At 46.6% G+C, this 22,939-nt stretch overlaps 1 protein-coding gene across 3 annotated transcripts in view; it reads right to left on the bottom strand.

Moving 5' to 3' along the window:
* Nucleotides 1–22,939, bottom strand: part of Zbtb7c (zinc finger and BTB domain containing 7C) — a 393,754-nt gene that overhangs the window by 278,769 nt on the left and 92,046 nt on the right. For 2 of the 3 annotated variants that reach the window (XM_029560101.1, XM_008825893.3), the window contains exon 2: nucleotides 14,864–15,078. The exons of the other annotated variant lie outside the window; for it this stretch is intronic. The gene's annotated coding sequence lies outside the window, so the exon portion shown is untranslated. The remainder of the gene's footprint in view (nucleotides 1–14,863; nucleotides 15,079–22,939) is intronic. 3 annotated transcript variants of the gene reach the window in all.

The following is a 22,939-nucleotide window of genomic DNA, read 5'->3' as shown; positions in this document are numbered from 1 at the left end:
ATATATATATATATATAGTCAAATCTCTGTGTTTTAGCACAAGAAAATATTGGAAGAATACAACAAAACCTACTATTTTGGCATCTTGCTACAGCAAATGGCCTAAGTCCTTTGACAATGCTGAGATTCATGCAATAGGACCTAAAGTACCCCAGAGAGTGGGAGAAGCAACGGCTGTGGTGTTCTCTGATAGGTGCATCAGAGAACCTGGGGAAGGAGAGATGCTACAGCCCTGAGAGAGTATGCATAGCCCTAGGTAGGGAGGCACTGATGTTCTAGAAGCCAAATGAGAAGAGGATGCAAGAGGAGGCTGAGGAGGTAGGCAGGAGCTCATGGGCTTGGTGACAATCTCCACCTCTATCCAAAGGCAACAGGGGCCTGTGGCAGTTCCACCAGGAAGCTGCACAGTGGGAAAACCACACTGGTAATGGTATGCATGGGATGAGGAGGCCTGCTGGGCCACTAGGGAAGGTAGCAGTGGTCTGAATGGCATGAAGACATTGAGACTTCAGAGGAGTGCAGGCTCATGAGGGGCACTGAGGGGGTTGCAGGGAGTGTGGTAAGCTGAAGCTGGGACAGCTAGGCTGTCTCCTGCAAGAGTTGGTTCCAGAGTGTGGGATTACATCAGGAGTTCCTGTTGAGCACACAGAGTTTAAAGGGAGGCTGTGCATGATGGCGTCAGGTTGCTGGACTGATGGATCTACTAAATGATTAGTGGATCTACTAACTGGCCAAGATGAAACTCACTTTAAGGGCCCAGAATCAGACACTCCCTGGACAGGAACAGGCCCACAGTAGTGAAGACACCTGTATTGCAGCAAGGCCTTGGGAAGAACCCGGACAATGAAAATGTAAGTTATTATTACAACTACCACCTGGGATCTGACAAGATCACAGTCAAGGGTGGGGCCATGGCTTCCTGTAGTACATTCTAAATGGGCTCTGGGTGGCAGTTGGCTGTTGCATTGATTCTTATTCACTCAGAAGCTAAATCACAGCACTAATGTGAAGTGTGTATGAAATATCCCTTTTTTATGCACTATCGAGGAAAGAGCTTTACCATCTAAGCCAAATGGATGTGCTCACAAGTGAGGGGAGTGTGCACGTGGCTGCATCAGAGTTTAAGCTTGTGCTGCAGAAAGCACTCTTCCACCCAGGAGCCAGGACATACCAGCATGACCAGGTTCACACTGCAGCATCAGATGTTCACTCAGGGCCTTGGGGTTCAAACACTCCTTCACACCATAAGATACTCCTAGAATCACAGAGTGCCACCACGGAAAGGCACCAGGTCATGCAGTCATCCTGAGACAAACCCAGGCCAAAGCTGCTGCTACTACTAGACTTGAGGCCTGTCAGTCTCCACTGAAATCATGAAACAAAACAGCAAAGACTTTCCAACGGCCCCGGCAAGGGACACTGTACTTTGCCAAGTTTTTTTTTTTGTGTGTGTGTGTGTGCATGTGGTGTGTGTGTGCACACTACTGGGAAGCTAAGGAGCTGGAGCAACAGAGTGACTTGGAGAACATGGGACAGAGGTCTGAGAACAAAGTTTATTATCTACTTGTTATTTCACTTTGCATTCCTGTTGCTGTGATAAAATACCATAATCAAAAGTAAGGAAGGAAGGGAAGGGTTTATTTTATCTCTTATTTTACAGTTCTTCATTGAGGAAAGTCATGGCAGTAGTTCAAGGTAAGAACTTTGAGGCAGGAATGGAAGCGGAGACCGCAGAGGAAAGCTGCTCACTGGCTTGCTTCTCTGGCTTGCTCAGCTACTTTTCTTATACAGTTCAGGGCCACCTGCCCAGGAAATGGCACCACCCACAGTGTGCCGGGCCCCTCCTACATCAACCAGCAACTAAGAAAATGTCCCCCAGACATGCTCACCATCCACTCTGACAGAAGAAATTCCACAGTTGAAGTCCTTCTTCCCAGGGGGGCACTGCTTTGTACCAAGTTGATAAAAAAAAACTATCCAATACACTTGCATATAGATAATGTATACCCTGTTTACTTCTAGTGATGATTTGGGCTGCTTTAAGTTAAATGCATAGAAACAAATAGTTCAGACCGAAGAGAAAAACTGGAAATGATCCAAGTATCCCTCTATTGGGAACTGGTTCAACAGACTTGGTGCATGCATACTATGGTGGAATACCGCACAGCTATAAAAAGAACCTAGAGAAGTGCTGTGAGGACTAATATGGAGAGATTTCCCAGACATTCAATTAAGGAAAATTAAAAAAAAAAAGGTGCTGGGTGCTGTATGATGTATACATACAGCTATATTTTGTACAGGAAAAATGAAAACCAGGAATATGTATTCAAATTTCTGAATTTTAATAGCACCTGGAAATACTACAGGAATAAATAAAAAAATGCCGGTCATAATCTATGAGGCCCGCAGGAACAGGAATGGGGTGAAAAGAGACAGACATAAGGGAAATGCCAGTATACCTTTGTATGGTGCGACATTTTTTATGTTTTGTGGTTGTGTTGTTGTTGTTGTTGGAAACATGATCTCACTATGTGGTCCAGGCTGGCCTCAAATTCATAGTCTTCTTGCCTCTGTCTTCTCAATGCTGGGGTCATACACAGCATCATTATGCCTGGCCCAGCATTTTGATTTTGAACCATAACTCTAACTCAATTAAACACAAGAGGAGATGGAAAATTACTGCAGGTGAAAAAGTCAAAACTCTTTCCTTTCTGCCTTTTTGGAAGAATGGATGTTAAGTCATGGCAAAGAACTCACTCACATCAGGTCAGAAAGGAGTGAGTCACCATTGTCTGGCCAAGGAGGAGGCAGGGAGCAGAGTGGAAAAGGAGCCGTCTGCTCAGGCTGGGCATGGTGGCCTAGCCTCCCCTGCCTTTCCTCTGGAGGGATCAGGAAGGGTCATTGGCCTGGGGCCTGCACCAAGCCAGCTCCAGGCCTGTGGTTCTCTACATAGCTAGGCTCACATCTGCTCATGACCACACCTGGTTCATCAAGCTCCTGGTAATGGCTCCAGGAGCACCCAAACAGCACTAAACACATGTTTAAATTCTCAAGGACTCCCTACTTAGCACAATCTACCCTCTGCCTCTTCCCTGCCTGGGGCCTCTTCACTGTGTTTCCAGTCTCCACCCTGACAACAAGTTCAGGGCAAGGCCTTCTAAGGATGGAGACTTCAGTTGTGTGAGTACTTCCCCCACCCCACAGCCCCTTGCCTAAACCTCCAGGACACCAAACAGCAAGCCTTAGATCTTAATGCATTGCCCAGATGTATATCAATGAGTTAAATTAATTCTACCCAATTAATAAATTATATTCATATTATAGAAAGCCATATTATAAACAATTAGAGCTAAATGTGAAGGCAGTTTTTAATTTAATTAAGCAAAAATGCAAGCCATGAAATGTAGCTAGACCCGTATTTGCTTAATGTGGAAGTTTTTTGTCTAGGTCCACGATATAAACAGAAACAGAGAGTGATATGGATGTGAGTGTGGATGTAGTAACCCCAAACTTGTTGACCACATGACCTTTGATGGTTCAGGAGGGACCCAGTTTCTTCATTCAGTTGAACATCTTGATGTGATTTTAATTTTCCTGCCTTATTCCTTTTGTAACCTGAACAAAGAGTTTCCTGATTGACAACATGCATTCTACATACTGCTGGGCTGACCTTAAGGCAAAGGTTCAGGGGAGAATTCCTCTCTCAACCCTGTCCCTTCCATCTGAGGGGACCTGAAGTCCAGAGGGGCCATGTGACTTTCATCCTCTGCACTCTAGAGTGAATTCACAGCAAAGCTGGGCTGAGAACTTTCTCCAGACTCACAGTCCCATGTTCTTTCCCTTACTCTCTTGAGGCCTTCAGTCAGGATCACAGTGTGGGTTTCGTTTTTAAGCTGATAGAGAAGTTGGAGAATGTTGGCAAAGAGAGTAATGGAGAGGGAGGGAGGGAGGGAAGGAGGGAGGGAGGGCAAGAAGAAAGGAAGAAAAAAGAGGGAAGGAGATAAAGGATGGAGGGAAGAAAGAAAGAAAAGGAAAGAAAAAGAAAACGAGTAAATCTGGCACGCCAGGGCTCATTACATGACTACAGGTCAATCCCACCATTTCCTAAACATCAGCTCTTGACTGATGGAAGATCCCAAACAGTGTTCATTTAAAGATGAACCATTAACTGTAAATCAAAGCCCAGAGTGAGCACTGAGTTACGGATACATTGGAGTGAATGGGTCAGTGCATGGTTGCTGGCAGCCCCAGTGGTCACCTAACTGTTAGCCAAAAGGTGGGAAGAAGATAATAGCCACTGACTCCAGAGGTGGCTGGGGGAGGCTTCCTCAAAGATTGTCTCTCTAACAAAAAATAATTGCCTGGGTCTCCCAAAAGGCAGCTAAAAGGGCAGGATGCACATTAAGCAATTAACAAGCATTGTTAACCCTTTGGCTCCACTGGGCATGAAGCCTGGCTGACAGGCACGACAGTGCCACCTCTTCCATGTGCTCCAGGCTTTGCAACATGGGAAGGTTTTTGCTCTGCTTCCTGCTGAATCCCCTGTGTGCTGCTGCTTGTATGTTTGCCTTTATTTTTGAGTTGCTTGTGCAACTCGCTCAATTTGAAAGACAGAGCAAGGCACACCACACTGCCAGGGGCTGTTGGGCCAAGAACATAGGTACTAATGCTTCTCTTCTCTGTCCATGATGTGGGTGGGCAAATTTTTGCCACTCTGAGATCTTTGTCTTCTGTCTGCAGTTTGGGGCGAGGGATGCGTAAGTGAATGTACATAGGGCTGCATTTTTTTTTTTTTTGGTCCTTTTGTAGCAGGGTCTCCCTGTAGCCCCAGCTGTCCTGAAACTCACTATGTAGAACACGCTGGCCTTGAACTCACAGGGATCTGCCTCTGCCTCCTGAGTGCTGGGATTAAAGGAGTGCGCCACCACGCCTGGCATAAGGCTGCTTTTTAATGTTTAATTCTTTGTACTTCTTGAAGTGCCTATGGGCACACTGCCCATCAAACTCTCTCTTTGCAGTTAAAGGGTGTTCATTCCTTCTGGTTCATGGGGAAGGAAACTCAGGCCTGGGGAGGCCTATACCTTTCAGTGCAGAGACAGAGGTTGTTAAGGGTCCTGGAGCCAATAGCCCTCTCTATCTCAGCTCACTGTGTCCTCACCATGACGCCAGAAGAGAGACATAGTCACCCATCTTACACTTGAGAACACACAGGCTCAGAAGACTGTCACCTGCCTCATGTAGCACAGCCAAAAGGCTCTGTGGTTTCCAGGCAAGTTCACAAGTGCAGCTCACTTTGGGCTGGGTGCTGAGAAAGTGTCATCCCAAAATATCAATACTAACAATAGTTCCCACTTCATGAGTTCAGCTCTGTCCACCCAGGACTCCTGAGGCTAGGGAGTCTGGCATGGCTGTAAATCTAGAAATGGGCCAGGGCACCAAGTACACCTTGTGGTGGTTTACCCACCCCAGCACTGCTCTCTCCTATGGCCTTTCTTTCATTTCTGCTGTGCAAATCAAAGGACAGTGTGGGCCTGTAGTGGCCAGTGCTATTGACACCTGATTAGTCCTCCATGAGCCAGGAGTCGGTGCTCTGAGGAGCTCTCACCCCCAGAAATCCAGACAGCTTCCTGGGCACCTTACCTCCTTTCATCTCTACTTAAACCACCTTGTCCCTTTCTCAGTGTTTTTGTCCTTCCATTCTCTACTCAATCTTCAGGAGGGGTGTGATGATGAGAAACCTCTCCCCACAATGGCGGGGGTATATGAGTCAAACCTCATTGCTATGTCAGTGACTTAGAGAGGGTAGGAGGGACTGTGGACAGATGGTTAATTATAAACTTTCTTAGGAAACAAAGGGAGACAGAGTGAAGAAAAGGATGGAAGAGACCGGGAGGGCTAGGCAAGGGACCATCGACCCTACTCCACACAGGAAGGGCTTGGGTGTTCAAGTCCTATGATGACTCAATGCACACAGGTTTATGAGCTGGGCTGCAGGACTGGGGTGTGTGGAGGAAAGAGGCAGGGATGGTACTCCAGCTGAGAGATCCCTGTCAGCAGAGGTATGGGGCTCCCAGGCCAGACCACCCAGCTAAGAGCAGTCCCAGCTTACTCTAAATCTAAATCATTTATTTCCTTAAGGGCAGAATGGTTTTACCAGTTTCATAGCCTATTCTAATTGCAACTCCCAACTCCATCATGAACAAGAAATTGACCACTTCTGTAGGACAGTGTGTGACACCCACTGATTAATATCCTCTGGGTAGTACCCTATACATAGGGCCATACAGACAGTGTTGGTTGGCACCGTGTCACAGAGCCAGGCAGCACAAGCCTGCAAGCAAATGTGTGCAGATTAAAGAGTTTAAGAAAATGGTATCAAATAAACACACGACTTAACCATTGGTCCTTGGCTTCATACTAGACAAAGTCGTTCGGCATTCCTGTGAGGTACAGGGGAGGTGATGTGAATGCCATTTTACAGATGGGAAGACTGAAGCCCAGAAAGTTTGAATGATTGCTCAATGACTGTTAGTAAACAGAAACAGCTCTGGACCCACGTGTGACCTACTCTCATTTTTCTTTTTTTTTTAAATAAAAATCACTTTATTACAATCAACTCAGAAACAGAAACATCACACAGCTACATCAACGTAACTACTTAAACAAAAATTTGCTGCATTACAACCTCTATACACTTCAGGGAACTTCCATACAGCTAGGATGGCTAGTTTGAAGCCATGGAGTTTGTAGCCTCCCAAAACGTGCTCCCACCTGGAGATCAGCAGTCTTAGCATTCTACCACTTGCATTCAAGCCTCTTCACTTTAACTAAAAGTAAGTTTCGAGGTCTTCTTTTCACTTTCGTTGGATGAGACCTGTTACTGTCTACAATAATTGCAAACAACAATGAATTTCAACATCATTTTCTTCATCTAATCCATGCTAGTTGAAATTCCTGGTTTCCAATGAACTAAAAAGTTACTGTTCAGAGTGCTGAATGTTGCTATCATAAGAACCCTAAAAGGGGGGCTGGAGAAATGGCTCAGCAGTTAAGAGAACTGACTGCTCTTGCAGAGGACCCGGGTTCAATTCCCAGCACCAACATGATGGCTATGACCTGTCCTTAACTCCAGTTCCAGGGGAATCCGAAACCCTCTTCTGCAGCATTGCACGGCACGGGTGCACTCACATACATACGGGCAATACACTCATATGCATAAAATAAAAATTTAAAAAAATTTTTTTAAAAAGGATTTTATACTTTCACAATAGTAATTTTATTTTTATGCAAGAATCTACCACAAAAAGGGAAAAAAACTGCGAGAGCTAAAACTAGGAAAACAACTAGCTTTATCATATCCCCTTCCATGACATGTGTGTCCTCTTCCTGCATCCACTCTTGCTCATCACCTAATGTTACTTTCTTGTTCCTTTTTCTAAAATTTTTTATGTGTATGAATGTTCTGCCTGCATGTAAGTGCACCTGTGCATGCAATACACATTGAGGCCAGAGAGGGCATAGGATCCCCTGGAACTGGAGTTACAGATAGGCATTAGGTGCCATGTGGGTACTAGGACTCAAACCTGGGCTCTCTGCAAGAGCAGCCAGTGCTCTCAGTCCTTTTCTACATGTTTTTACTTCTGTCAGGACAGGGTCTCACTAAGTTACCCAGGATAATCTTGAATGTGACACTTTATAGTCAAGCAGATCTTAAATTTGTAATACTTCTGTCTTAGCCTCCCAAATTATAGGCCTGAGTCATCAGGCCCAGCTTCCTCCAATTATTGAAGTATACAGACATACCCCAAATAAACAATAATAAATCCCCATGTACCGATTACCAGTCACAAACCAACTGCAATGATGTTCTGCTTTTGCTGTATCTCTGTATCTAGTCTCCTTTTCTCTGACACCTATTAAAAAATCCAGGTGAGATGGCTGGAGAGATAGCTCAACCGGGAAAATGCTTACTTGGGCAAACACGAGAACCTGAGTTCATATCTCCAACACCCACTTAAAAAGCTAGGCTTAGCTGCACACATCTATAATTACAGAATTGGGGAGATGAAGACAGCAAGATTCCTGGAGCTTGCTTGCCAGCCAGTCTAGCTGAATCCATGAGTTCCAAGCTTAGTGAGAAACCCTGTCTCAAATAAATAAATAAGACAGATAGTGACTAAGGAAGACACCTGACATTGAGCTCTGGCCTCCACATGTGCATGCACACACATGCACACACACAAATGAATACACATACACATATCCCCCACACACAAAATCTCTGACATCACATCATGTTAAGAGTTTCTGGATGTAACACTGCCACAATATTACACACCCTAAAAAACTAACAGCAGTTATTTAATGCCCAACCCAGTCTATATTTAATCTCTCAAATTTCTTGAACATGTCCCTCTACAGTTAAGTCAGATTGGATCAGGATTCAGACAACACAACAGATTGCATTTTGTTGGCGTGTGTCCTCAAATCCATTAATCTATATAATCCTGTTCATTCCCTTTCTCCCCTTGACATCATTCATGCTAAAGACATTAGGGCATTGTCCTGAGGAATATCTCCTGGTCTGGACCTAGTGACAGTGGCATTTTACCTACTCCTCTGGCCCCCCATATGGAGCAGTAGTTAGAGTCACAGCGTGATCAGGGCAGGCTCAGTTACATGACAAGGACACACCCTAGATAGCTTCCCTTTCTTGCTCCATCTGAGCTACCCAATTTTCAGCAAAGCTGTTACTACCTCATGGGTCTGGAGAGTGAGAGACAAATCTCTTTGATCAACTGGTTTTTCCCTGTGTCTCTAAAATCATAGAACATTCTAGAATTCTTTCCTAGCCTGCCTCTTGGCCACCACACACAAGTGGGAGACTTCATGTTCCCTTCTGGCTAGGCCCTCCCAAGGAGTCCATGGGAGGGAGTCCAAGCTGAAGCCTCCGGGATTGTCCTTTCTTATCTCAGGAGACAAGTCAGGATCTCAAGGAGAGCAACAACACAGAGTTGAACATGATAAATATGCATCCAAAAATTTTAAAAACCAAATTACACAAATCAAGCTTATTCTGAGAGGCTCATATTACCGGGGGTCTCTAGTGCGCCAATCAGCATAATTAAATAGGAAGATCTCTCCGGAATTGATTGTGCATTTCATGTTTTTTTCTCATCTGAGGGCCATTTCACTGAGATGATTTTAAGCTAATAAGAACCCCCAAATTAGAAACTAATTAAGGAGATGGAAAATACAAATGTATTTGTTTTTAGTCAGGCACTATTTTTATCAGAAGAATCATGAAAAATTAAAGTTGTTAAATGCACTTATGAAGGTTGCCAGTCAAGGACAATGTGGCTTTCTGCCTCTCTCTGCTGCAAACTTGAGGTGACACATGGGCATCTGCTCCCTGTGGATCCCCAGGAAGCACTTCAGACACTGCTTTTGCAGAGGAGAGCAGTGCACCACAAACGTGGGAAGGAGAGGACATGGCTGTAGCTTTCACCAGTCTTGGGCCATGAGAGTCACTACTGAGCCTCCTTGTTTCAAGGCGTACATCTACCTCACCACGGAGTAAAATTACTGCTGCACACTCTTACACTCATTTAATGATGGGAGACATTAGATTAGGGAAAGTTAAAAGGAGCTACTTGCTGGAGTGGAGTTGGAGCCTCCAGTCTAGAGTGACACACACTCTACCACAGTGAGCATCAGAGGTCCCTTACTCCACTGCACACCATTCAGTGTGCCCAAGCTGGAGAGCATGGTGTGCCAAGGGTTTGGGGAGTTTCCATTTGCTTTAGGCTTCAACCTGGTTCTTGAATGGTGCATGCCCAGCTACTCTCCACTGTACCCACCTATACCTCCTGATCCCATTCCCTCCATCCCAAGCAGGACACTGATGTGCCTGCAGCCCCCTTCCCTCACACAATAATACTTCTCAGGCCCACATTAGAGAAGCAGGACATACAGGCCTCCCTCAGATCTGAGGCCTTGCTCTGTAAGGAAGGACAGTTTGTGAATGTCCATGATAATCTGAGTGGATCCAAACACTAGGGACCTGACTAGAGAGCCCACCTTTCTGGTCAAGGAAAAATGAAGACATCATGGACACCTGCCATCAACTCTAACCTTCTCCCTTCTCCCAGAGGAAACTGCAGGGAGGGGTTCCTCAGATGTGCACACCCTAGGTGGAGCACCTGGTAGGAGCACTCCACCAAAAGGGTAATTCCCAGAACACAACCTGATGACAGAGGTTCGAAATCAGGGACACCTTATGAATCAAGGTAGCCACCTCAACTCAGTTCCCATGCCAGACAGGCCCCCTGGGGAATCCAGGGTCTCATAAACACTTGCTGACTTTGTAAGTCTTCCACACACAGGCACTCACGAGTCTCAGAAAAATCCCAGAAGGCAAGAAGTATTTAAAGCATCCTTTGGATGGGGCTGAGCATAGGGGAACTTGACCTTGTAGAATGTCAGCTACATGTGTAGGACACTGTTAATAAAAACACTGAGCAATTACTGCTTTCTGTTGTTGCTGGGTTCCAGTGGCAACTACAGAGGCTAGTCAGAGAATAACAAGAAGTGTACCTCTGTCCCAAATCCCCAGAGAGAACAGCCATATTTTGTGACAATGAAATATGGCTCTCTTATCCTAAAGAGGCATTTAGCTGTATTTTCATAGTTGTGAAAAGGAGGCAGGTAGGGGCTGAAGAGATGGCTCAGTGGTTATGAACACTGGTTGTTCTTGCAGAGGACCCGGGTTTGGATTCCAGTACCCACATGGCAGCTAACAACTGTCTGTAACTCCAGTTCCAGGGGATCCAACTCCCTCTTCTGTCCTCCAAGGGCATTGTATAATACACATGTACTTACATCCATTCAGGCAATTCACGCATACACATAAAATTAAAAAAATAATAAATAAATAAATAAATAAATAAATAAAAAATATAAAAAAAGGAATCAGGTAAGGTAGGGCTTGGTCTTTGTTTCAAAGGCTGAGGCTGAAGATAAGAGCAAGGACTGAGGGGCATGCAGCTTTCATGGAGGGATTACTAGGTGAGACACCCCCCCATGGACAGTAGATGACTTGGGTCTCAGAATGACTGACAACCTTCACTGGAGTGGGTGCACTTTGTTGATGTGACACCCTAGAGAGGATGGGCATAGGCCAGAACCTGGGTCTGCAGCTTCCTTATAGGTTGAAGGCCAGCCTCATTCAACCTTCCCCTTTTTCCTGAGCTGCAAAACACCAAGGTTCTCAACCACTGGAAAGGCAGAAACAGGACTGCAGAAATGCCTGCTGGGAAATCTGCCAACCTCAGCCAGTAAAGGAATTTGGGTTTGTTTTCATTTGATTTACAAAAATAAAAAGAATTATTTCTTGACACCAAGTGTCATAGAGCAATTATTCATTATTTTATTTAGTCCTCATGGTTACCCAGCATCATTGAAATTATCAGTACCACTCTTAGGGAAGCAATGAGGTTCAGGAGACTTTAGGAACTGCCTGAGATTAGTCGAGATCTTGCAAGTGTCCAAGACCTGGGTAAGTAATCCGGGGAGCCAGGAGTCAAGCTAGCTCCAGAGAATACAAGTCACCATCTATAGCAAGTGACTCACAACATCTCTTATAGCCAAGCATGATGATGGCTCACACCTGTAATCTCAGCACTTGGGACATGGAGGCAGGAAGATTGGGAGTTCAAGGTCATCCTCAATTACATAATAAGTTGAAACCTAAATAGTATACATGAAATCCTGTCTCAAAAAAAAAGGCATCTCATAAATTTCTCTAGGGATGCACTGGGTTTTAAAAAATATTTATTTATTATTTTTATGTATATGAGTGTTTTGCCTACATGTGTGTAAGTGTACCCATGCTGTGCAATGCCCACAGAGGTCAGAAGAGGATATTGGATCCCCTGGAACTGGAGTTATGGATGGTTGTTAGCCATCATGTGGATGCTAGGGATTGAACGCAGGTCCTCTGCAAGAGCAGTCAATGCTCTTAACCACTGAACCATCTCTGCAACCCCCAGAGATACACTGTTAACCTTCCATAAAAAGAAAATGCAGTGGTGAGGCCTGCTGTCTGGCTCTGGATCAACCCAGCCCCTGGGTGCTCCTTGGAAAGAGATTCTATAGTCTAGACCTATGTAGGGTAATTTAGTAGTCACCAGATACATGTGGCTAATGAGTTCTTGAAATGTAGCCAGTCCTAACTGAAATGTATTATTAAATATAAAATACATCCTACATGTCAAAGATTTTATATAAAGAAAACTATATCTCCTTTGTAATTTTATAGTGATTACATGTTGAAATTATAGTAGCCTAGATATGTTGAGTTAAATGAAATACTTTATTAAAATCAATTCACTTTTCAATGCAGCTACTAACAAATTAAAAGTGACTAGCATGACTTGCACCTACGGCCCACCCCAGCCCCCAGACTTTCCTGGGTTTTGCATCCCCACACTGAGGAACTGCATGAAAAACCAGAAGGCAGACCCTCCAAGCATTCTGGGAATGTTCTGTCTGCTCAACATTGCTCCAAATTCCTGGGCTGCCTCTCCTGGAACCTGTCTTTCTCTGAGTCCAGCTTCTGCCCCAACCTTCAAAATGTGGTTACCAATCTGTGTCAGATCTACCTTGACCCGTACCCCCCAACATACACACACACTTCTGTGGCCAAAGCACTTCTGATGGCCAAGTTTGCAAAATTGTCCTCCATTAGACACCCCTGGTCAGAGTATACTTCTCCCAGTCTGTCCCACTCCTACCCTGCCAGGACGCAATAATGGAATAAATTCAATGTATTGATCACTTATTATGGGGCCAAGTACTCAAACAAGCATTTTGCATATCCTATTTTATTTAGTGTTCCTGAGCCACTTGAGTAAGACAGGGCTGCCCCTATTTGAAGACAGGGTCTTGAGGCTCCTAAGTCCTGGACCCAGCTCTGTGCTATTTCCTCTGCTCCATATGGGACCATATCTCCTTCTCTACAGTTCTGGCCCCCAGTGCTGTATCCTGTGCGTAATAGGCATCATGGTTTGACTGTGCAGTGTTCTCCACAGGCTCAAGGGTTTGATGCTTGTTCTCCAGCTGATGGTGCTGTTTTGAGAGGCTATAGACCTTTGAGACACGAGGCCAGCTGGCAGATAAATGGAGGGCCATAGTGACAGAGCTTGAGGTTTACAGCCCAGTTCTGGTTTTAGCTGGGCTCTCTGCTTCTGGATTGGCGCCAGGTCGCAGGCAGCTATTGCTGCCATGGTGTGTTCCCATCATGACAAACTATCTCCTCAAACCATGAGCCAAAGTAAATCCTTCTTCTCTGAAGCTGTTTCTGTCAGTTATTTGGTCTCATTGTCTTAAAACAAACGAATACAAAATAATACAATAGACGCCTGGTTAACATTGGTAAAATCAGCCAGGATGGGCAATATGCTGCCCCACCTCCTAGAGACCCCACTCTGGGAGAGTCCTAGCCCATGCCTGTAAGGCAGGACCTTTGCTGCCTCTACCCATCCTCAACCTTCTTCTGCTGCATGGTCCCCTCAGGGTCAGTCCTGGCCAGTCCCCAGTCGAGTATGAAATGTGTGGAGCAGGCATGCGTGTGGACAACTGCTCAAGGCCAGCAGTTCTGGGTCACATTTAACCAGGACAGGAGGAGCTACCCACTCCCTTCCAAGCATAACCTAGTGATCAAGGCACCCACTCCCTTCTTTGCATTTCTGTTTTCCTCCTAGGTAGGAGCATATTCCTGGCCCACCCTCCAGTGGCCTGTGACCAATTCATTTCCTAGAGAGGAGTTTAGCTTTCTAAATTCCTTCAGATTATTCTTTCTGCTTGATTTAAAACAAGGCCACCCAGAAGTCCTAATGCTCTGCCCCTCCCAAGCCTTTGGCTCTGACCAGGACAACCCTAGCCTGAGCTAATGGAATCCACCACACCCTCTTGGGCCCTTGGCTCACTGCTACTGGCCTTTCTCCCATTGCCCTAGGTCATTTCCCAAGAAATGCTTCTGTCTCAAATCTGCTGGGTTCCTGTGTTCCCCACGGTGGTACAGACCAGACATCAGCTGAAACATACTCTGCCATGGAATCAGAGCCTACCTTTGGGGTGACCGGCCCTGTAAGTCCCATATCCTTCTAGTCCCAAGAGGCCCTAGGGACCTATTTGATGCTTCCTGCCTTGGCTAATGTCCTGGGAACAACTGGTAAACCCAAAGTATCTGCCAGACCCTGCACATCCCCTCCACATTACCTCTCAGCCACCTTCAGTCCCCACCCTACCCCCTTGCCCTGGACCCTTGAAGGAACAGGGGGTGGGGACAATCTACTTTTCTCTTTTTCATGAGCAGCACTGACATCACCAACTCCACCATTCAAGGTGTCTAAACCAAACCTGAGGTAGTCCCAAAGGGCAAAGCCCCAGGACTACCCTGCATGTATCACTGATGCACAAAAGAGCTCCTTTGCTGCCTCAGTTTCCCTACTGACATAAACTCTCTGCCTCCCACAGGAGCTCATGACCATAGTGACCTCTCAGTTTGTACTTTGAATTCCTCAAGTAAGATACACTGCACACATAATGGCCATGTCAGACCTTCCCAACGCAGCAGAGGAAGTGAACCCGGCTGATGCTAAATCTTCCGGTGCTTGGCTCCTTCAAGCACATGGGTGAAAACAAATAGCTCTAAGGCATCCATCTATCAATTTATCAGGCTTCTTGCACTTTGTTTGCATAGTTATCTTCCTGAGGCTGACATTTTATGTGACTGTAGGCTGATATATTCTCCTACTTGTCAGATCATTCATAAAGGATAACGGAGCTTCAGGTTCATTACCTGTCATTACACCATGTACATGTCGCCAGACGCTGAAGCATCGATTCTTCTTGAGACACTCCAGTGGTACAGCCTCCCTCTCAGGGCTCCAGGTCCAGCAGGCTGTGGTTTACTCCTCAGGCCCTGGTATGCCCAGGTCATCCCTTCGTCCTCTTCTGGCTGACCTACTTCCCAGGGATGAGGAGACTTGGGCTCTTAACTGCTTCAGAGAGGTTCTGTAAGGAGAACAGAGGCCTCTATCACTGGCCAGGGTCAGAGACACACATCCAGGTGTGGACTGTTCTGGAGTCTTCATTCTCTTATTCTTTGTTATTAGATCCTGCAATGCCTGGTGACCATGTCATTTATGTTTTACTGATAGTGTCCTGACCACAGGCCTCATTACATGGTGCACACATGAGTGTACACACGTGCATTGCACACAACACTTCTGTTTCCCATGTGCACGTGAACATACAGGCCCATTATTCCTGCTTTCTTACCTCTTCATATTTCATTCTGTCTGCTGAATAACTCCCCCTTCAGTGTCTACCTGCTAGCCATCATTCAGGGTTCAATTGAGACCCACTAACAGGACCTCTGAGCTGTCCCCACTGTTCTGGTATAGGAAGGAAATGAATGCTCTCACGCCACCAACAGGGGATGCAGAGAACAAGGTGTGTCCTCATGAAAGACTCCTCTACTTCTCACCAGGCCCTGGGGAAAGACTTTCAGGTGCTGAGGACTAGGGGCTCCAAGAAGACTACCCTACCTGTGGCTGATGATGAACATATTTCCATAATCCTCTATCTAAAGAAAGAGGAAAGAGGACATGCAAAGGAGAGAGACACAGACACTGATCCCACTGAATCCCAACATTTCAGGGGTTCACACTCTGCTAGGAGGAGCCAGAGGGCCTCTGGATGCTGATTTCACACTGGCAGCAGACTTGAACCTCTCTCTAGGCCTGGCCACCAGTTTTACTGCGCACACACCTCTGACCCTGAGCTCTGCAGCAACCTTTTGGCCTCAGTGGACTCACTGCTGAGAAGGGTCTGTGGAGAATGGAGAACAAATGCCCAGGTGCCCAGCACTGCAAGCAAGAAAAAGCACCATGTATAGAGTGAGAGTAGCAAAGGAACAGGAACAGTCTTCCCTCTGGCCTCTGTGGACCAATGAGCGGGGTAAGGACAGTAACCTACATGCCACATATATAGTGACTTATACCCTAAAAGCCGCGTTTGCATCCATTTGATTTTGTAGTAGCTCTGTGAAGGGGTATTTAAAAAATGAGGAAAACAGAGGCACAGAGAGGTTGAGAAGCTTGCTAAAGGCCACACAGTAAGCTGGAGAGGGTCAAAGTCATCCAACTTTTAATTATTATTCTTTCCAGGAAACTCTCTCATGCTATGTTAATTTCATCTAAATGCCCAGTTATCCCCAGAGGATGAGGGCTGAATGGGAGTAAAGGGAAGGGAACAGTGGCCACTCGCCTTGTAGGTAAGATAATCATGCCCCTGGTTTCTCTCCCATTAGGAGGGTCTAAGAGGAGTCAGAACAGAGAGGGCAGGATGAGAAACAGGAAGATGAGCATGGAAGGCCGGGAGGCAGCAGAAGCAGCCCAGGCCAAAAGAAATTGGCAGTGACAAAGAGCCACAGGTTCTGGGAAGGCTACACTGACTGAGCCTCCTAGCTACAGCTCGGCATCTGAGGGCCTTCTGTATGAGGCAGCAAGCTACCGGGGGACTTAAGAGTCACTTTGAAAGGCAAGGCAGTTATTATTCCCTCCAAAAGGCAAATACATCTGTATGCTCTTCCACATATGTGTATGTGGCATAGTCCTAAGAAATAAAAAAGAGAGGGAAAATCCCCCAAAATTCTGCCCATGTGAAGAAAGGGCTCTGACACTCTAGACAAAAGGCTTCTCAGCTTGATTCTAAAACAGCTCTCTATCACTGATGTACAGGATTCTCACCTAGGGCATCTCTCCCTATCCATGGCCTCCAGGGCCAGCCTGCTTCTAGAGCAAGTAGCATAGGCCAAAGGCTAGCTAGACAGAGCACATTCAGAGCTGGGCAGGAAAACATCGACGTCCCTGTGTAGTTCAGGGCAGTCCCTCATGCCCACCTCCAGCCGACAAAGGACAAGGCACAACACATCAGGCTATAGGGATTAAAGAGGATGAGTCCATGGTATGACTAGTACTGGATCCTTGCTAACTGAACCCCACTACATGCACAGGAAAGGGAAGACTTTGCCCTCAAAAAGCCAGCCACTATTCTGGCCCACTGGCTGCACGGTCGCCTGAATCACCTGGTGCTAGACTGGTAGCAGACAGCTGGAGCACCCACATCTCTTTGAATTGGGGGGGGGGGGTAGGTGCAGGACCAGTGCATCCCAGCTCTCCTGTGGGCTGGGGGTGAAACATATTCACATCACATCTCTTTGAATTGGGGGGGGGGTAGGTGCAGGACCAGTGCATCCCAGCTCTCCTGTGGGGTGGGGCTGAAACATATTCACAGCAGATGGTGCTGTGCCCTCACTCTGGGATTCTCATTCCTAATTATCTGTGCTGTCAGCCAAACAATTAACCCTGGAAGAAAAATTGCAGCATCCACCCCCAACCACATGAAAAGGCAATTTTCCCAAGGACGAGGGATACCTAAGGTAGCCTTGTACTCAGTTCTGGATCTCACCATCCTCTGACCTCAGAGCTCTGTCATCGACTTGAGGTAGCTCCCCCACCTTCTTTGGAGGAGTCTGAGATCCCATCCTATAAAAGGAGGGGCTGAGGCTGACCCCAATGGCTCCCTCACCCACAGAGTCATCATCCTACATTGCTTTTTGTCTGAGTTTTGGGTTTCTCTAAAGCACAAACTCAGTTCCCTTTTGTCCCCTCATCCATTCATTTGGGTATGACATGTTCACCACGTTGCTCCTAGGAGACACACAGAAAATACATGTTCAGCCTTCTTGACCCCTTCTTGGAGCTTTTTTCCTTCTATGAGAGGAAAAGGTGGAAGTCTCCTGGCTACATTTGGATTCTCTCATAAGATGGGGCTATAGGGAGGCAGCCTCCTCTCTAGGGAGCAGAATTTGGTAAGCAGGGTTCTAAGGGTCTCAGGGCAGATCTGCAAGAGGGGCAAAGCACTGCTATGGGGTGAGGGCAGAAAGCTGCCTGCTCCATCTCCCCATCACTACATGGTCTCATGTCTCACTAGCCAGTGCTGGGTGGGCACAAAGCCTGCCCATTAAACAGCAGAGGCACCAGTGAGTGTACCAGAATGCCTCCCCTCAAAGGAAGTGTCCGAAGAGAGAGTTCTCAGAGGGTTGAGGAACAGTATTTGTCGTCTAGGAAGGTGACTATATAAAACTGGGCTCAATGTCTAATTCAGACATCTCTGTGTGCTATCAAGAAAAGCAGAAGGCTTCAGTGCTTAGCAGGAAGCACAGGAAGGGCTTTTGGGGTGACATCACCCCTGGCCACTTTTCACTAACGCCACCAGAGTGACTGAGGAGCCAGCCTTTCACAGAAGGGAGATAGAGCAGGCCTGGTACAGACAGCCTGTCTTGTCCCACAAATTAGGGGCAGAGCAGAAAGGGAGGGCCACAATGGGTATACTGTCTGGCCCACTGCAGGCAGAAGGCCCCTCCTGAGGCAAGGGCAACACCCTGGGCACTTGAGGAAGGGGTGAAGAAAGCAGAAAGAATGGTGAGCCAGGAGCTACAACCCAGCCCCCACTACCATTTACCCAGACCAAGTCTTGTGACATCTTTCTTCCCCCTCCCTGTGGCCTACCATTCACCTGCACAGCCCCTCTGTGCCTAGGCGCACACATTCCCCACCAGCTCCTCCACCCAAAAGTATTTATATTCATAGTTGGTCATTGCCCACTCAGAATCTGCCTGTTTAAAGGCAGCACATATGTCTGCACCCCCTGCCCAGGGCCCACATGGGACAGAAGCCAATGTCTGGCTGGAGACATTTCTAAATATGAGCTTGGCAGTGGGAGTCAGGTTCCCAGGCCTCCTTGGCCCAGGAAATCCTGCCAGGATTCTCCAAGCAGCTTCAGAGAGAGGACAGGGAGCAAAGGGGTCAGGAGACTGCCAGGCTTTGGGAAGCATGGCCCCAGTCCCTGGAAGCCCTGCAGCTTCCATATAGGAAGAGAACGGATTACCCAGTGCCTAGAGCCTGATCAATTGCCCACAACCCTGGCAGCACACACGGGAAAGCCACTGCCTTCTCACATGTGCACAGATTAAAATTATACAAATGGAATATTTTTTCTTCCCCTCTCCTCAACCCCCTGAAGCCTGGGATGCTTATTAAAAATAGCCTTGCTGTGGCAGGGATCCCTCACAATCCAGTGGCTGGCAGAAAAATGAAGGAGCCACTGGAGAGGGCTCTGTTAGGTGGCTACCCTCGGGAAATGGGACAGGGAAGGCCAGGAGGAAGGCTGCCTGTTTCAGGAGTCTCAGGACAGACTTCTGCATGGTTGAATCTTTACCAATGAGCAGATATTTATTTTATACTCAAGTGGGTTTGTTTGTTTGTTTGTTTGTTTTAAATAGACCTCTCTGGCCTGGTTGTTTTGCTGTAAAATGAGGCAGTTGGATTTAATACTAAACTATTGCCTTACCCTTCCTGATTGGAAAAACATCTCATCTCTGCCTGTTGTACCTTCCTACTATGAATGGATGAAGGAAATTTGTCTTTGAGTGGATGGGGGAACCAGGGAGGAAAAAGAGGCTATTCTGAGAGGCAGAGACCAACTTCCCACCTTGCTGATGAAGTACTTGAGATGGAAAGAGTATCCCTTTGGTACCTAAAATCTTATGAGTTCGAATCCTGACTTGGGCTGTCAGTAAACACATGTAATTCACTTAACCACCAGTGCAATTGGCCTCCTTATACTGTTGTTCAAATCAAATCCTGGAGCCACATCTCAGGGTGGTTAATAAATACAGACTGGAATCAGGTATGTATTCCAGATCCCGCCCCCATCTATGAGCTGTGTGACCCTGGGTAAATGGGGGAGGGGGGGCGTGTTTGTATCGCTCAAACCCATACTCCTGCCCCTAGCAGCGCACCTGGCTCCCAGTTTTCAATCTTGTGTGTTCTATGGACTTGGTTTATAGAAGTTCCTTATACCACCCCTAACCTCTACAAACTCCTGGCCTACGGCTGCCCCCCACTGGTGGGCCATCCCACTGGCCTGGCCCAGGTCCTCTTCTCTCTCTCTTCAGTCCTGGCTTGTGTCTGCTCAGTACCTTGTGCACCTGCCTAGGGCTGTGGCCTCTGTCCTAGAGCTAGACAGGATGTAGGCTCCAGACCAACGCCTTTCAGACTCCAGTGTGCTGCTAGTTACCTGAGGATCAATGCCGACTACAAGGTCCTACCTAGGTGGGGTCTGGAGTGTACATTTTTAACAAGCTCCCAGGGGACACTCATGCCACTCCACTTGTTTGAGACCACCTTTTGATTAGATTGTGGGGGGGCATAGTATGGGGAAACAGGGACCAGGCAAACTGGTCACCCACATTACAGAAGGAACAGATGGTAGTTCGGTAGAGACCAGTGGGTCAAGAGTGGAGGAAGTCCACCCAGTGGAAGAAGATGAGGGTTGGCATAAAATCATGTGACATTACCAAACCAACAGAAACAATGTGTACTGATGTGATGCAGCAACCCAGAAAATGTTCCTGGCATGCTAACTGAAGAAACCAACTGGGGTCATGTGGAGGTTGTGGCTGCAGCACTTCTCTGTGTACACTTCAGGCCGGAACTGGGAGGGCCAGGAAGGCTGTGTTAGCCAATGCCTGTTTTCATCCATTTATCATTTTCTATATTTTCCTGATGACATTTTATCATCTTCGTAATTTAAAATTTATCTTCCATATATTCTCAGATGCCCACTCCCCAGAATTGCCCATTATTCTTTGTTATTGAGGTTTTATGTATTTTTTGAGCACAAACTGCAATTGTTGCAAAGCCTGGAAAATGGTGCATTAAATCTTCTCAGTCAAACCCCAAAATACAACAACTTAGATTGTGTTTTTCCTCTGAGCCAAGGGTCCACCGATTTGGAAGGCTGGTGCCGTCACCTCTCACTATAGCAACAGGAAGACCTTGGTAACCCCAAGTACAGTTATTAAAGAGTAAAAATAGGAAGTGCATGGAGAGATGCTGGGTGAGAAGCTGCTGCAAGCCTGCTGGACAGGCTGGCTCTCCAGCCCTCGCAGCAGGAAACCCAAAGCAAAAACCAGACCCTGGGAGCTGGCTCCTGCGAGATTACATGAGTGCTTGGCATTTTCCTCTTTGTTGTCTGTTCTGGGCTGAATGTGGGCTCTTTTAGAACAGCAGTCACAGAGTATTCTGAAGCAGAAAGTTCCTGCCTGTATATGGGGGTAGTCACACTACTCCCAATTCCTTGCCCAATTGGTCCCTGTGGTCCCTGGCTTACCAGTAGCACTGACCAGCACACTTTTAAGTGTAGAATTTGTCCCTAAGCAGATGTGCAGATGTTTTAGGCTCCTCATGGTCCCATCTAGGCCTTAGCACTGACCTGGTGAGGCTGGAAACAGATCACATCCCTGGTCTGACTGATCCTGCTGAGACACAGTGCCTAAACCCATACTGCTGTCATCCCTAAATCCACTTTGCACTAGTGAGCCAAGTTTAGGGCCCAGCTCTGCAGCCATCTGGCAGTGGGATCTTATTTCCTTTCTCCAAACCACCACTACATTATCTATAAAATTATAGATTAGCTGACTGATTTCTCAGACCTTGTTGCTTCTCACTCTATGATGCTAATCATACAGATAGGGTGATTTTGAGACAATTAGGCATCATCCCTTCAAGTAAAAAAAAAAAGTATTTTAACCTTACTGCATGAAAGTAGGTTTTTAAATATTTGCTTGCCTCTCTTCCTTTTGTAGGGAAAGATGTACAATGTACAATTTATCCCTAGGCATCTTTCCTTTGTGGTCTTCATCCGCAAAGCTCTTGATGGGCTGAGACCCTCAATATCATTTAGTCTCATCTTACTGTGTTGAACACTGTCCCCAATACCATGGCTTTCCCTCCTCTCCTATCTGCCCCTTCCCTGAAGGCAGGTTCTCCAAGGTCAGGCCACCTGTCATGGAATGACTTCCTAAAACAGCTGTCCCACCATATCCCTAATGTGCAATTCTAAGCTGGACAACCAGGCTTTGAGCAGGGGTGGGGGGGCAGTGTGCTTGGGAACAAGGGGGCGGCTGCAGCTGTTTTCATTGACAAGAGACATTTTCCCACTTTGACACCTGTGGCTGTGTTCTGTACTGGAGCAATTTCAAGCAGGCTGCCTCCAGATGAGTGAGATGGCTCTTTCTCAGTCCTTCACCTGAACTCTAGTATATCTTTCCACTCTACCAACTGGTTTTCCCAGAGCAGGTTTAAGGTTTACAGACCTCAGAGGAGCTAACATCACCACAGGGGCCAGATAAGAAAGCCAAGCCATGCAACCTCTCTAAACCTAAGGTTCATAGAACATAGAACAAGGAGTAAAGAGGACATTAATGAATCTCTCAGGTCTCATCAATGAAGCTCCCTCATGCATCAGAGGGCTAGGAACACAAAAGGTCACAAATGGCCAAAGCATAGAGAGTAAGAGTCTGCAGAATGCTGGTTCCTGTAATGTAGGGCAGGACTCCTACATTAAACTCTACCCACCCAGGACTCAGGGACCTTTGCAGAAGAGGGGGTGGAAAGATTATAAGAGTCAGAGAGGAGGTGCATGGCCATTTGTAAATAGAGTCCTACAAACTCCTGAACCTTACTCATATGAACCTACAGCACTGGTGTCAGCATGACTTGTGCAAACTCAAGCAGACAAAACCCCAGCACAGAACTGTGGAAATGGACATCAGGCCCCAATCTTAGCCAAAGAACTATTGGCACTTGATCACTGCTGAGTAAGGAAGAGCTGATTAAAGGGAGGGACTCTAGATATGCTGATTAGACCCCAATGGATGAACTGGCACTGAGGGACATCTGGGGACACTATCTTGACACAATAGGACTTAACACAAATGACAGAATTATGAATTCTAGCAGGG

This window comes from Nannospalax galili, unplaced genomic scaffold (genome assembly GCF_000622305.1).
Source record: "Nannospalax galili isolate Female #2095 unplaced genomic scaffold, S.galili_v1.0 scaffold169, whole genome shotgun sequence".
Lineage (NCBI taxonomy): Eukaryota > Metazoa > Chordata > Mammalia > Rodentia > Spalacidae > Nannospalax > Nannospalax galili.
This window is presented reverse-complemented; position numbering and strand designations above follow the sequence as displayed.